Consider the following 15,975-nt stretch of genomic DNA (forward strand, 5'->3'; position numbering starts at 1 on the left):
AATTGCGTACAAACTGTTAGATAAGTATATCTCATACTTAGTCCAGAAATTGAGCAGCCAACTGATTTAATACCAGTTTAAAACAATTGTATTAAGTGTGACAGCTGATTAAAAAAACATAGGATTATATAATGGAAATTTAGCATCATTAATTTAGGTTATTCTGCAAGAGACATAGATATTTCAAGGTTAGACTGGTATTTGCTACTAGGTAGGTGAACTTATTCAAACAATTTGTTAATAGAAATTGAAAGTAGAATAACTGCCTCTTCCTTTTCTGATCTTTTGTTTCTTTAATGTTCATTGTAACTCTGTCTTCAGAGTCTAAACCATGTACCATACCTTATAAAGGAAATTTTATCATAACACCATCCTTCTCCTTTAGGAGAGATACTCACTCTGGATGGGGTCAGAGAACTGAAATTATGCTGACATTTGAAAATGTCATGGTAAGACAGACCAGTTTTGTTAGTTTGTCTAAAATTACCTACACATTTTAATTATGTTTAATCATAGTAAAAAAAAATTAGGTTTCTTAAATTCAATTTGGACTTAGAGATTCTGAGAATCAGATTTGTTGTAATAGAATTTGCTACCTATAGGCCTTCCTTCTTGAAAAAAAATAAAATTAGGTGCCTTTCCTTTCTCTTCATTCAAAGAATCACTGCTTTAGGCTTTCACATACTAGCAGCCAGTGAACTAGAGAGGAGAAGGCGCTCTTGAGACACTGCCGTCATAGTGGCGACCCTGGTTGGCCACTTGTGTCTCCTCATTTGCTCTCACTTCCGACATGACGGGCCCTCGCTGAGTCTTGTCATTTCCACTTTCATGAGAGCTCTGTTTCCACTAACAGCCCCCAAGCTCCCCTCAGCTACTGCAGCAGGCCCGCCTCACCTCCTCTTTGACTCCCTACGTGCAAAGCCGACCCCTCTCAGGAAACTCCAATGATGTCACTCGAGCAAAATGTAAAGTGGAAGATCTCCTAAACCTCTTCACAAGATGGACCCTGCCTGCCTTTCCTGTCTCACTCTTCCAAGCTGACTCTTCCAAGCTCCAACTGCTCTGGCCTAGTCGCACGTGACTCTCCATGTCCTCGCCTCATGCCTGGAAAGCTCCCTCTCTTCTCCACTCCCTCTTAGTTTCCCTGGCTTTCTTTTTATCTTTCATTCTGCTCTACTCAAGTTACCATCCATCAAATCTATATATGTTAAATGTATATGATTATTTAACTATTGTTTCCCCCATTAGTATGTGAACTCCTCCTTGAAGCTCAGAGTTCCTGGCATGTAGGAATAATAAATGCTTATTTATTGATATAACTTATACAGACAAAGGGAACTACCTAAAACCCTTGCTTAGGAGTTGAGCTGAAACAATTGAACTAAATGTACAAAGGATAGAAATAATGGCAAAAATGAACTCAAAATGGAAGAAGTAGAAACTGGGAAATGAATAGAGTTTCAGCTTATAGAAATGAGTTTTTTATAGAATTTTTAGTTTTGAGCTGGGAATCCAAGCTATTGATATCAAGGAATTGGTTCTGCTAAGTTAATTGGAACTACTGGCCTGTACCTCAGGCTTTCCTAATATGAAATTTTCCAACCTAATTTAGAATGGCTGTGATAAATATTTATAGGGGAAATCTCAAAGGAAAAACTACTATAAACAGTAATCTTTATAATTCAGTAGGTGGCACCCTTTCCTTAGCCAGTTAATTAGATGTCTTTGAATCCGGATTTAGAGGGTTAGTTAATGCCACACTGGAGGTGCTGCCTGAATAACATGCAAAATGAAGGCCCTAAGTGCAAATTACTGTGAGGGCATGGTGTGATGAAGTTTAAAAAGATTAGTTACAATCTACAACCTAAAACGAAAGATGAATGTGCTTCAACTGAGAAGATAATTGAATCATCCAATTATCTTTATATGTCTATTTTACCTTCATTGTAAGTGACCAAATTACCTAAATTTGCGAATCATAAAACTGCTTCTAATGTGATCCTGTGTGACTTTAGGATTAAGTAGAAATTGTCTCCTGTCTCACTTTTGTGGGCTTATTGTACGTTACAATTCCTCATTCACAAGTCATCCCATCCAAAATGGCCTATTGGCTAACTCCCTGTGTAAGATTTAATATCACACCATCTCTGTGCCTTAGCACAGGAGGACATCTATGCTTTTAATGCATTCTCAACACTGCCATATAAAATCCCCAGCTTCCTTCAAGATTCAGCAAAGCCCATCAAATTGTCAGTTCCCTTTCTGGACCAGAAATTACTTTAAATGTACTTTGTAATATATTTTATACACTGCTTAGTTTTTGTTTCCGCAGTTGGATGTAGGACAGAAATCATTTGTTTTTGTTATCCTAATGCAAATATGGCACATAGGAAGAAAATAACTGAAAGTGTCAATTTGAGAACTTAAGTTTACTCAAAACCCTTTATGAGCATTTTTTTTAACTTTGTAATGTATCATTTTAAGATTTGCAAAGCCCTGCACAAATGTCACAACCCTCTGAGATAGGTGGGTTAGACATTTCATCGCCATTTGCCAGATAATAAAACAGACAAATAAAATGAATTGCTTTGGTCATATAACTCTTAAGTTTGGAGCCAGACTTAAATCTATGTCTTCATGCTTTCTGTTATATCATATTACATATTGCTTGTTCTGGCTAGTATGATTTCTAGAAATTGATTTCTTCTATAACCTGCAAAAATTCGTCTGGAAACCAGAGGTTCTTGAAAGTTGAGAGGACATAATAACTCATGTAATGCTACATGGTTTACAAGACTATTTCCTCACCACAACCTTGAAGAAAATGCAAGTATTCATTGGGGCAGGGAAGGGAAAAAATCAGTTATAGAGTGCCTAGTGTTTACCGGGTTATCATGCAAAGTGCTTTTTGCAAGTATCCCATTTGATCCTCACAATAATCCTTGGAGGTAAGTGCTACATGAATTACTTGCTCAGGGTCATATAATTATTAAGTGTCTGAGGGCAGATTTGAAATTAGCCCTTACTAACTCAGACTTAGGGCTCTACAGTAGGAAATGAGATGCTCAGTGATGATGATAATTGTACAAATGTTTGTCGTCCAGATTACTGTCTCCTTAGCTCTTAAGTCAAATTGTTGGGGAAGAGTACAGTTTTTGAATATAAGTTTAGTTATAAAGTATATTTTTTTCCTGTAGTGAGAGAGGAGAGTTGAAGCTTTACTGAAGTGACTTAAGTTGATATCATTCACAGTGGATAAGGGCAACAGTTTTTTTTTTTTTAACTTTATTTTTTTATCCAGAAGTTTTTTGAACTTTAGAAGAAGGTAAGAAAGAAGTAAATGAGTAGCTTGGTGCTTCTTAAGCCTCTGGCTGGAATCATGTTTCTGAAAAAATGAACTCAGGTGTTCCTTTTCCCTTCTTCCAATGCTAAATTCGTGTATGTGTTTATGTGTGTGTGTGTGTTTGTGCGTGTGCACGTGCGTGCATTATGTATGTATATAATATATATATATATATTTGCCTTTTCTAGGTTTGAAGGGAGAAAGGAATTGTCAGCTCTTTTTCTCCTTTGCCTATGCTTGCTTTTTTTTTTTTTTTTTTAAATAAGGACCACTTTTTCTTGGCATTTAATTTAAAGACTTCATTAGTCTTTTGTCATTTGACTTTGAAGTTAATTCCTTTCTGAGATGAATTTTTGCATAATAGTAGTTTGGTAAGATGAAACACACATAGGCTAAAAATCTTGGAAGAATGACCCTTGTGTATGATATTAGTGCAAAGAATGTAACTAGGTCTTAAAGAAAATTAGAAATAGAGCTGAAAAGAATTGCTAGTTACATAAATACATTATTATTCCTGTTGCTGTATATTTGGAGCTCAAAAGATTCGCATATACCGTAAGTCAGTATTTCTAAGGAACTTGTCTTGGATCCATTTTTAATAACTCAATATTTTATAGGTTAGGGAGTTCTATTCTTTAGACCTGTGCCATCCAGACTGTATAAATTTCTAAAATAAATTGAAAAATTCATCATTCCTCTGTATTCAAGGACTGAGGCACACAAATGCTAATGTGGGACTCAGAGGGGAAATATAGTTCTCCTGCATATTTGAGAAAATGTGAAGCCCTTTCAAGAAAATCTAATAAACATAATAATCACAGCCTGCTGACACTAAGGAAAAAAAGGACCTCATTCGCTCTTTCTTTTATGCAGCGATTTACTGGTCCCTACTGATTTCCAAATTGGATCACTGTAGTAAATTATCCATGCTGGTACCTGAGAAAGTAAGCACTGGGATCCATATTTGTTTTGTGTTCTGCTTAAATCAGCAAGAATGATAAATTTGATGGTGTAAAATTGGAAGTATCAAGGGCTTTCTTTTGTGATTGAGCAAAATAATGTCTTCACTTGTAATTTATTGTGACCCATTCTTACATTGTGTGCTTTGTATGTCTAATATTTATTTCAACACAAATCAAATTGTTTTTCTTTTGTCTATATCGTCACAGCTAAGATTTTATTGATGTAAAAAATCAAATTGTGCAATGAAATTTCTCCCTGGATTTAGAGCAGGCTTAAAAATATGTTGTAAAAGAACATTTTACTGTTTAGAACTTGGCTTTCTTTAAACTTAATTGACTTATTAGTTCGAATAAGTGAGATGAATAAAAGCCACATCAGCATTCATCCAGTCCATTACAAATATTGGAAGTACTTGACTTTGTGGTCTATTTCATGGTGAAAGTAAAAAAAAAAAAAAAAAGTTAAATCACAAATTGATTAAATTGCCATCTTTCAACAGGTGGTTCTCCCTCTTTTTTGGTATTTGATGGTATGGCAGGTGTTAAAACATTCATGATGACATTACTGATACCGCAAAAACATAGCATAAAGTCATAAATCAACATGAACTATGCCACATAGAAGCATATACTTCTAAAAGTTTGGCGATATTGCTGGCACTGGTTAGTAGATGCTCTCTAATGCAGTTTCTTTTATTTCTTTTTAGTTATTTCCAGTTCTGGGTAAGACACACTACAAAGTTAAATTAAATTGGTACTTGTTCTCTAAAAAATTAATCTAAGAACTCCAGTGACCAATCGTGACATAAGAGTGCTGATAGTAAGACATGTCTCCCATCTCTGCAGGGTGGTTGTGGCCCCTTGATCTAAAATGAAGCTTGTGTTGTCAAATACAGCCAACAAGTTGTTTTTTGTTTAACTGTTTGTTACAGGACAGGGAGCTGATGAGATACGGGAAATTTCCTGAAGAGTTACAGTCATGAAAAACACCAGTAAAATACTTGAAAAAAATCAGACTCTAATGGCTAAAGTTAAGAGAGAAAGTTATTTGAGACTATTAAACAGATATCGATCTGATAAGTAAATGATGTGTCTAAGTTGTCCAGTCATCCCTTCCATGTTATGGGGGCACGGCATCTCTGCGATCTAGAAAAAAAAAAAAACTTTTTGTCCCTCCCTTCGTACCAGAGAAGAAGTCTGAATTTATTCTTTTCTTTTATGGGGTGTATAATAGTATATTCATTTTGCGCATTTCTTAGCTTTTAAACTATTTCTGTGTTGTCTGCTGGCCTTCACATGTCTGCGACTGTTGCAAAATCCCTCCAAAATTCCATTTAACTTCTTATGCCTACCTGCAGTTTATTGAAACTATGATAAGAAAGATTGCAACAGGGAGGGGATAACTATATAAAAAAGAGGAATCTTATGTTTGATATCCTAGTAATGGAATAAAGTATTGTTTGTATGTAGGTCTTAGGGATAATATCACTTCTGTGATTTTGATTGAGTCATTCATTCATTAGAAATGGAATTTCTGGAACCATTTAAATAATTAAAGGAGATATAAACAAGAGCAGAAATACATATTTAAACTTTGTCAGTTCCTCCAACACCTAGCATAGTCCTCTACACGTTAAGCGTAGACATCAGTAAACATTTGATAGATGTTTGCTGAATGAATGGTTAGGGAGAAAGCATTCCAGGTATCATGAAAAGAGATTCAGACTAAGTTTGGAGGCTGTGATTATTTAGAGAATCATCTAGGAAAAAATGAAAGATATGCTAGACTGCTAAAGTCGTAACTGCAAAGAAAGGGTTGGTAAGATGAACTTGTAATAACTGATCATTTTGATAGGCTTCCTTTACGGCATTTACTGGTACAGACGCAGAGATGTGCAGATTATGAATTGAGGAAGTGAGGTAAGGTTGAAGCCTTGCAGACAAGTGGAAAAAAATAGCAGAAGAAAGAATCAGAAACTCAAGAGCCCAGTGTTTGATAACCCTGGAAACATAAAATAAGGAAGGATTCCTTATTTGATAAGAACTGATTGGAATACTGGAAAGCAGTTTAGCAGAAAGTGAGTTTATATTACATGTTGTACCACATATTATAACAAGCTTTAAATTGATAACATTATTAAAAGCCAATCATTTAAAAAATTAGGAAAATGGAAGATTTTTTTCATAATTGTTGGAGAGAATTTTTAGCTAAAGGATTGAAGTGATTGAAAAAATGGATAATTTCAGTTATAAAACTAGAAACTTTTGTATAACGTGAAAAGAAAAACTCAGAAAAAAATCTTTCTATCAGATATTTTAGTTAAGAGTCTGAGAGCTAGACTATTTAGAATTTTTTATTTTACTAAATTATTAAGACCAGGAACTACACATCCATCCATCCATCTCTCTTTCTTAATTAAAGTATATGAAGTTTTCAATAGAAATGAATCATGAACTATCAATGACTATGAATATTCCTAATCACTGAAATTGATACATACAAAATGACTGAAGTTTCATCTTAGACTCATTCAAATTTGCAAGTAAAACAAATGGTTTTAAATAGGTTTAGAGGGAGTAGAGAAAGACAGGCTTACCAAATAACTTGGTCCTACCATTCTGGAAAGCCACTTGGAATTGTGATTTAAGTTTCTCAACATTCCCATTCACCTACATGTCCTACTCCTAGGTACCTATCTCATGAAAGTTAAAGTCAGAAGAAAATAACCTGTAAATACAAAATATTAAGGGCTGAACTTTTTGTGTTAGGGTAAAATTAGGAGGAAAATGCAAACCTGATGACTAGGAACTGGCAAAACATATTATGGCGTAAAATAATACAATCTCCCTGGACAAAGGGGAAAGACAAATATGAGGTGAAGATAGGATTAAAGAATGAATGATAATGTTAACAATGGAGTTTAGTGTTGGTTGTGAAGTTGGTAGGATATGAACAAAATGAGTGGGATTATTTATTAGCAATAATATCTTTGTATCTTTCAAAATCTTGTTGAGAAATTATTTGATTGAATGCTTCTCAACTGTTTTGACAGTTTAGTTTCTATTCTATGTTCTTTAGTCTTTGTCTCAAAATAGTCTCCTAGGCAAGGAAAATTTGATCAATATTTATTCTTTTAGGTCTGTATTTCCTCCAGTAACTAATGTAGGTGTAAATAGACTAGGATAAGCAGTTTGCAGTTATGACTACAAAAATACATTTGAGAAGATATATAATCAATAAAATGATTGGCCTGGGAAATCTCAGTATTCCCTAAATGAAAATGTCATTAAATTTTTTTTTTTTATCTAACCATATAATCATCTTAGCATGTGATGAAAGCACATTGCATACCATGAAATTATGTGCATAAATATTTGATTGGTGTGTAAGTATGTAGATCCAATTAGGTTCACCTAAGATATTGTCATTTGGATTTATCACATTTTGAGTCAGGTGTGCCTCAATTAAAGACAATCCTATATATAGGAACTTGAAAAACATTAGTGAATCACATCACTGTGTACTTTAGTAATTTTTCCTCATTTAAAATATGATCCAATTTAATTTATAGAAATTAGCTTTTTATATAGCTTTATGGGAACATCTGTATTTTTCTTTCATCTTTAAAAGAGTAAGCAAAAATTTTTACTTTGCATTTTTTTTAAGCTTTTGAGTTCCAGGTTCTTTCCCTTATCCCTAGCTCTAATTAAGAAACCATTTGTGAAGTTAGGCAAAACATTTCCATAAAAGTCATAATGTGAAAGAAAACATAGATCTCCCATCCTATTGGCAACCCCCCTTCTCCCCCCCAACCCCCCCCCCAAAAAAAAGAAGAGAGACAGAGACAAAATACTTCAGTCTGTATTCAGAAACAATCAGCTCCTTCTGTGGGTATGGCTAGGATATTTCATCACAAGTTCTTCAGAGTAGTTGCGGATAATTATACTGCTGAGAATAACAAAGTCATCCCATCAGCTGGTCATCCCAGAACATTGCTGTTGCTTGATGTACAATACATTTCACTTTGAATTCATGGAGGACTTTCCAGGTTAATAATTTTTACTTTGAGCCCAGAGAATGGGTTAATAATCTATTTTCTTCATGCTCTGCCTTCAAATTTATACGTATTTTCCTCCTTAGGAGCCGGTTCAGGGCATCTGATTAGACATATTCATTATGGCTTCTCTTTCTGAAAATTTGGGTTTTTTACATTGTTACCATCTTCCAAAGGATTTAGTGATTGCAATGTCTCCTATTGAAATGTTCTTATTTTTGAGTAAGTGTATTGTCACTCATTAAACTCGACCTTGTGGGGAAAAAACAGCAGTGCAATTTCTTCAGATTGCTTCTTTAATTATCTGTGTAACACTAACTAACGAGTTTAGAAGAACAAGTTTAATTTTATGTTAATTAAATTTATTTTATTTTTTGTTATTTTGTTATGAATTTATTAATTTTGTAATATTACATGTGTTAATTTAATACATTTAAATGAGTCACTTTTTCAAGACCAACCCATATCTGAACTATACGTCCTCTACGTCATATTCCCTAGAATATGGGGAATATGGGGAAGTGATCACCTTGTTATACTCTGAAGCCTATTCTATGGACCATACCTATCCCTTAGGATCTCTCACTGTTTAAGGATTTGTCCCGTAAGAAAATGGCAGCCCCAAATTAGCAGTACCCAAGCATGGTCATAGTAAATTCAACCTGGAAATCTAGCCCCATCTCCTTTTAGCCCCATCACAGAAGTATTTACCTGTTCCTTTAGTGTGAACAATACGTAAGATTATAGGATTTAGAGATAGAAATGACCTTGGATATCAGCTAGTCGAACTTCCAGGTGAGAGAAGTGACTCCCAGTTGATAATAAAGATTAGAATGGAATTTGCAAACTGGTCCTCCAGCCTGGGATCCTGTGCTCCTTCCACTGGGCTCGCTGCTTCATTTCAAGAAAAGCTTCCTAATAGCTGGAATGGAGAGAGCATCTTTAGAAATTTTCAACTTTGAAGCTGCGTGATCTGCTGCAACGTTGAGATGCTGTGCCAGTATTCTTGGTCGAGTACTGGTAAGCTGGGTGAGTTTCTGATGGTACTTCCAACTCTTATATTTTATTGAATCCCTCTGGATGGATCTCCTTTTCAAATCTATAGTATTCAAACATGTTTTTTAACCATAGTAGATGTAGGATGGTCGAATCTCCAAGAAAAAAAGCCAGGGGGCTGAGAAGACCTTAAAAAATTTGTGATCCAAAGCAGTCATGGAGACAGGATAGAAACAGGGGAAGAGAAATCCAGCAGACCTGGGGCAGTGTCTACAGTTACTACCCAAATGATCTATTTCTGTTCTCTACCGTAGGTGAGAATATAAGCTTCAAAAAAAGCCCCCAAAACAAAACTCAAACCATGTAATATAGCTCTTATGTCCAAATGCCTTGTATTTCACCAGCTAGAGGAATATTTGATAAAAGATTTTATTACAAGGAGACAATACTTACAGGGACCTGGGAAGAAGTGGTTGGGTCCTCTGTTCTTTGAGAAGGAGAATTTAGGAATGTTTTACCTTTACTCAGGTGGCTTAGTGGGTAGAATCTTGGGCCAGCCAGGTCTCACAAAGACCAGAGTTAAAATCTGCTTCAGATACTTGGTAGCTGTAGGACCCTGCCCAAGTCTGCCTATCTCTGTTTCTTTAACTCTGAAATGGAGATAACAGCAGCTTTTACCTCTTAGGGTTGTCCTAAGCCTGGCACACAATAGGTATGTAATAAAGCTTTATTCTCTTCCCCTTCTTAGGAGATGAAATAAACCCTTTCATTTGCCCTACAGTAATTTTATCCGTGTCCTGCTGTTCCAATTAACAACATCCAAAACATGTAATTTATCTTCTGTAATATTTAAGATTAAATACATTGCTTTTCTTTCCCTGGAAAGTTATCCATTTTGGCTTATGCTTTTAAACATATTAACATTACCATAATAACTAACATTTATATAGATGACTTTTTGATTTAAAAAACATTTTCTTAAAAAAATTTTTTTAAATACACATTGCTTTATGAATCATGTTGGGAGAATAAAATCAGCAAAAGGGAAAAACCATGGAGAGATTAAAAAAAAAAAAAAAACAAGCGAATGTGTTGATTTACATTCAGTATCCTTAGTACTTTTTCTGGTTGCAGATGGCATTTTCTGTCCCAAGTTTATTGGGATTGCTTTGGATCCCTGAACCACTGAGAAGAACCAATAGTTGATCACCATACATCCTTCTTGTTATTGTGTACAATATATTCCTGATTCTGCTTGTTTTGCTTAGCATCAGTTGGTGTAAATCTTTCCGTGCCTTTCTAAAGTCAGCTTGTTCATCATTTTTTATATTGAAAAGCATTTCCCACATCTCATTTGGTCCTTACGACAACACTTTGAATAAAGTGATACTATTATTCCTATTTTATAAATGAGGAAACTGAGGCAGACTGGGTCACACAGTCTATTATCTGAGGCAGGAAAGTTTTCCTACCCCCAAGTCCAACACTCCACTGTACTGCAACCTGTCTAATTACTAAGGATTCAGACAATTCTGTATCACTTTAAAGTAAACTCTTTCAAAGGATGGAACTCTGAATTCTTAAAAAGGATTGACTTGCTTAGAATTTTTTAGAGTTATGTGAATATGTTGCCGAAAATGACATTTTAATTTAAAATAACTTTAACAAAGTATAGAGATAAGTAAAGTAGAGCTAAATTCTTGTCTTTATTTTTAAATCATAAAACTGCCCCTGAGAGGCAATATATCTCGGTGGATAGGGAGTTAGCTTTGGAGTCCAGAAGTTAGATTAAAGTTGTTTCTCTGACACATCTTGGTTATGGCTCTCTGGACAGGTGGCTTAATTTCAATGCAGTAAAGGACTGTCTATAATTCTAAACTCCAGAGAAAGTACCTGACTGTATGGGTGGAGGGTGTTCTTCATATGGAAGACCCTGTGCCAATGAAATTACAGATATGGCTCCTTTCCACCCTTTATCCCCATCACAGATCTTAATTTAAAGAAAAATAAAATTGTGCCTTTTCAAAAGCTATCAATAACAAAGTTCTGTGATTTATTACTAATATTCACATACAGAACAATTAGGCATTTATATAAAAGCAGTGTGTGGAGAATTATTTCTTACATATCTATCATTACTTTGTATTCAGTTTAAAAACTTGCAAAATGTACATTTGTCCCCTGAGTACTGCCCTCTGGTGGCAAATTATAAAAAACATATTCTAACTCTTTGGTAAATTGGAATTTGATTTGTTAGTTCTACTACAATGTAGAAAATATTTATTTTGATACAAATAAAGTTGGTCTTTTACTTTAGTCCAGTTAGTTTTTGCATTAAACTGCTCATTCAAAAAGAAATAAGAAAAGATCTTACTAGGAGATCAGAAATTCTTAATTCTAGGTTTTTCCAGGGAGTCCATAAATAGATTAAAAGGGTATCCATGAGCTTTGTTGGAGGAAAAATGCATCTTTAATTTCATTAATTTCTAACTAAAATCTAGTATTTCCTTCGATTAGGAATGTGAGAAACAAACCATAATAGCATTGTCAGTAGGTGTAACTATAAACGTATGGAAATCGGAGGTATTTTCATATCACATTGTAGTCATTGTTGGTATCCCAATATATCCTTTATGCTCATAACGAATTAGGAATTACTATTGGTATTAGGCTCATCAACAAATATATTACTATAGCACAAGTTTTTTTGGGAGGTAAATATTGACAACTTTCAGTATAACTGATTTCCTTTGTAATCCTATGCATTTTATACATTTAAAACTTTATTCTGAGGAGTCCATTGGCTTCATAAACTGCTGGTGGTCTATGACACAAAAAAATTTAAAAATAATTAGGAAACTATACTTCCTCTCAGAAAGTTTATATGCTGTCATTAGCCAAGCACTTTTGTTTTAAATACTTGTTTTTTAAGCTAATGAATACTCCCACTAACAGTCACTCTGTAAATATTAAGCACCCATTATGTGCCAGGTACTGTGATGAGTGCTGGAGATATTAAAAAAAGCAAGGACAAATATGGAGAGATAAGCTACAGATAGAAAAAATAGGAAATAAAAGAGGGAAAGGGAGAACGACTGTGTGATGTAGCACGCACAGACCACTGGGCTTGGACTCGGGGGTACTTATTATCCTGAATTCAAATCTGGCCTCAGACATTGCCGGGCAGTGTGACCCTGAGCAAGTGATAAGAGGTAAATACGCTGGCCTCTGTTTCCTCATCTGTAAAACGAGAAGAAAATCGCAAACACCCCAGCATTTTTGTCACAACAAAACTAAACAAATCAAAATATCTCCAAATAGGGTCTGAAATGACTGAAAAGTGACTGAACAACTACAGGAGAATGGCACCAGATTGAGAAAGATGATTTTGCATTTGTGTTCATCATTTTGGAAAAGGAGAAGGCAAAGGGGGATAAGACAGATACCTAGTCATTCTTCTGATATTCACACACTGTGACTCTGAACTTAGCCATACTGATTTTCAGTTTCCTTCTTTGTAAAATGGGAGTAGTATTACCTGGGATGCCTACCTCCCAGGCTTGCTTTGAAAGTCAAATGAATTAATGTATGTTAAGAGCTAAGTGAATCGGCTTTTATTATTAACATTATTATTCAAAATCTAAAATTCCAGTGCTCAGAGAAATTAAAACAAAGTGGGAAAGGATGGACATATCTCTTCTATATAAAAATATGAGAGAAAAGCACCAATTGTCAACTTTTATCCGCTTGCTAGTATGAGCTCTGTCACTAATTGTGCAGTCTCGGAGCTTTTACATCTTTTGAGCTTCCAGTTCTCTTGTGTCAAAGGGGGAATAATGATATTTACTCTACCTGCCTCACGAGATTGTTATGCCTAATGAGATAATATACGTGAAAGATCTTTGAAAAGCATCACCTATTCTAGAAATGTAAAGTATTATTATGTATGATAACTAACAGGTCTCTCATCCATCAGCTTGTCATTATTTGTTCCTTGTAATAGATTCTCCTGATGGCTGCTCCCAAATTGAATTGAAGATTGTACCTTGAATAGAAACTACAAACTGTCATCCAGAGAAGTCACTGCAGATTAGTAATTCCAACAGATTTGGAGAAAGCTCACAGTTAGGAAGAGCTTTGAGGGGACAAAGAAAGCCTCCGTTGTGAATGCTAACAATCACAACCACTTAGGTACATTGAGGAAGGATTTTAAGGTTTACAAAGCCCTTCTTTAGACAACAACCTGGTGAAGTAATTAAGTAGTGCAAGTATCATTAAGTCATTTTTCAGTCACGACCCCTGGGATTCTCTTGGTAGGGGTACTGGAGAGGTTGGCTATTCTGTTGTTTTACAGGTGAGGCAGACAGGGATAAGTGACAGGTCCCACACACTGGCCAATGAAGCCAGATCTGAAGTTTTGAAGGTCAGTCTTTCTGACTTCAGTCTATCCACTTTCCCACCTAGCTGCCTTGGTGCAAATATTATTGTTTACATTTTATAAAGCAGGAAACTGAGTCTCAAAAAACCTAGGGAATATGGCAGGCAGGATTTAGATCCAAGTTCTCTGCATCTAGGTCCAAGACTCTTGTTCCTGTATATCATCATGGGGGTAGTTGGAGCTTTAAACTGGCTGTAGCAATTGTGCAGAAGGGTCCAGAAAGAGTTATATTAAAACATCAATATATTTAAGAAGAAAACCCAATAATCCATAACTCCTTGTAATTTCAGAAATAATAGTATTTAGTTGTATATTTATGATAAGAAATTAATACACAGTCTGTGAGCAAGAACTCTTTAGAATGGTAAGCCCTGGAATCCCTTCCAGTGAGGGTTTAATTCTTTGACTCCTTTCCTTGAGAAAAATGGGACTCTCCAAAGCTGTTGCTTTTCTAAAGTCATATTCTGTGTTAATGCGATCAACTTGTGTTTTGTGTTTCCTATGAAGGGTGTGTGTGTGTGTATGTGTGTGTGTGTGTGTGTGTGTGTGTGTGTGTAGTGAAATGGGTATGTAATCAATAAAACAAAAATAAAAGCTTGCTTCTCCTTATGCTATATCCTTTAAAACTTCACTTGCTATAATAGCCATTAAGCAGCCACTGTTTGCCGGGAAGGACAGAAGTCAGTCAGTTCCTGCCCCCAAAGAGTTTACAATCCAGAAAGGGGAGCTAGGGACTGGGGAATTAGCTACCCTCCTAATAGAATGAGAAGAGTGAGAAGAAAGGTACCAGTCTAAGATGGCATCAGGTGTGTAGGACGCCAGGCCTGTGGCTTTCTAAATCACTACCTGCTAACAGAAGCTAACAAGAGGGATGGGGAAAACAGAGAATCACTGGAGCGGCCACTGAACCTTTTTTTTCCCTTCCACCAAGTCACCAAGCACCCAGTATTGTCTTGGGAGCCTGTCTCCTCGGTGAAAGGACACCAGAGATGGAGGCAGGTTTGGGAACTTTCTCTCAAGCACACTGCTGCCTTACCTGTACCTGGTAGTGGTGAGTGAATTACTGGAAAACTACTAAGTTGGGGAACTGGGAAAAATCTCTTGAAGGAAAGGAGCTCAGAAAGGAATTGGGATTTTCAAGAGAAAGACTTGAGATAGATCATTCTAATCATTTGGCATCTAAGATGTGAACTTGGGCAAGGGGATGGAAGAAGGGATCTCATGCATGAAAAGTAGCCAGAAGGACATTTTGTCCTAATGTGTCTAATGTGCATGAGGGCCATTAATAGATAACCAGGCTGGCAAGATAGGGTGGTGCCAGATCGTGAAGGGTTTTGAATGCTGTTTGGCAGCAATGCTGCCAAAAGGGCACAACACTGGGCCTTTTTATCCCTCTGAAAGTTTCCCAAATCAGAATTCCCTCTAAGCAGTTCTGCTCAGCAAGGGCTGATAGCCGCTGTCAGAATTCCTGATCCTATGCAGAGATTAGAATGGTAAGCCTGGGAGTCCCTTCCAGCGAGGGCTTTGTATGACATCTTTGGGCTCCCTCTCTTAGAGGATGTCCACCCCAAGGAGTTCTCTTACATCTGTCTCTGGGGAATATGTGAAAATCAGTTATGGTAGAAGATTCAGTGCTTTTCTTCTCAGACTCTCCGTGGAGCTGTCCACCAGTTTTAAGCATACAGGAGCAATCAAGAATAATAAAAAATAGCAATAATCACTACTAAAATCTCAGCATTTTGGACCTTTATCCACTTGAAGTAATTATAAGAAGTCAGTATTGGGGTTGCAATTGAATAGTTAAAATTTCTGAATAGCATTATGCTTAGTTGTCCATTATAGCTTTATCAGTGCATCAATCTTAGAAAAAACTGCTCATTCACAAACCGCATGCCAGGGGAATCAAAGTATTCTGTTCTCCCTTTTATCTACTTCAAGGTTTCAAAGCTTAGATGTATTACAGCTCTGTCACAATAGATCCTAGTTATTGTTATGAACTTTGGAATACTCGATTATAATTTTTTTTAAACACCAGAAAGATTTCTAATAGTAACTAATATACATGATTTCTTTAAAATTATTGTCTCAGTTCACTGACAGTGAGGAATACTTCACTCTTCTCAGCAGAGTGGTTGAGGGTTATAGGAGCCAAATGTAGCAAAAAAAAAAAATTTTTTTTTT

Source organism: Antechinus flavipes, chromosome 6, assembly GCF_016432865.1.
Source record: "Antechinus flavipes isolate AdamAnt ecotype Samford, QLD, Australia chromosome 6, AdamAnt_v2, whole genome shotgun sequence".
NCBI lineage: Eukaryota > Metazoa > Chordata > Mammalia > Dasyuromorphia > Dasyuridae > Antechinus > Antechinus flavipes.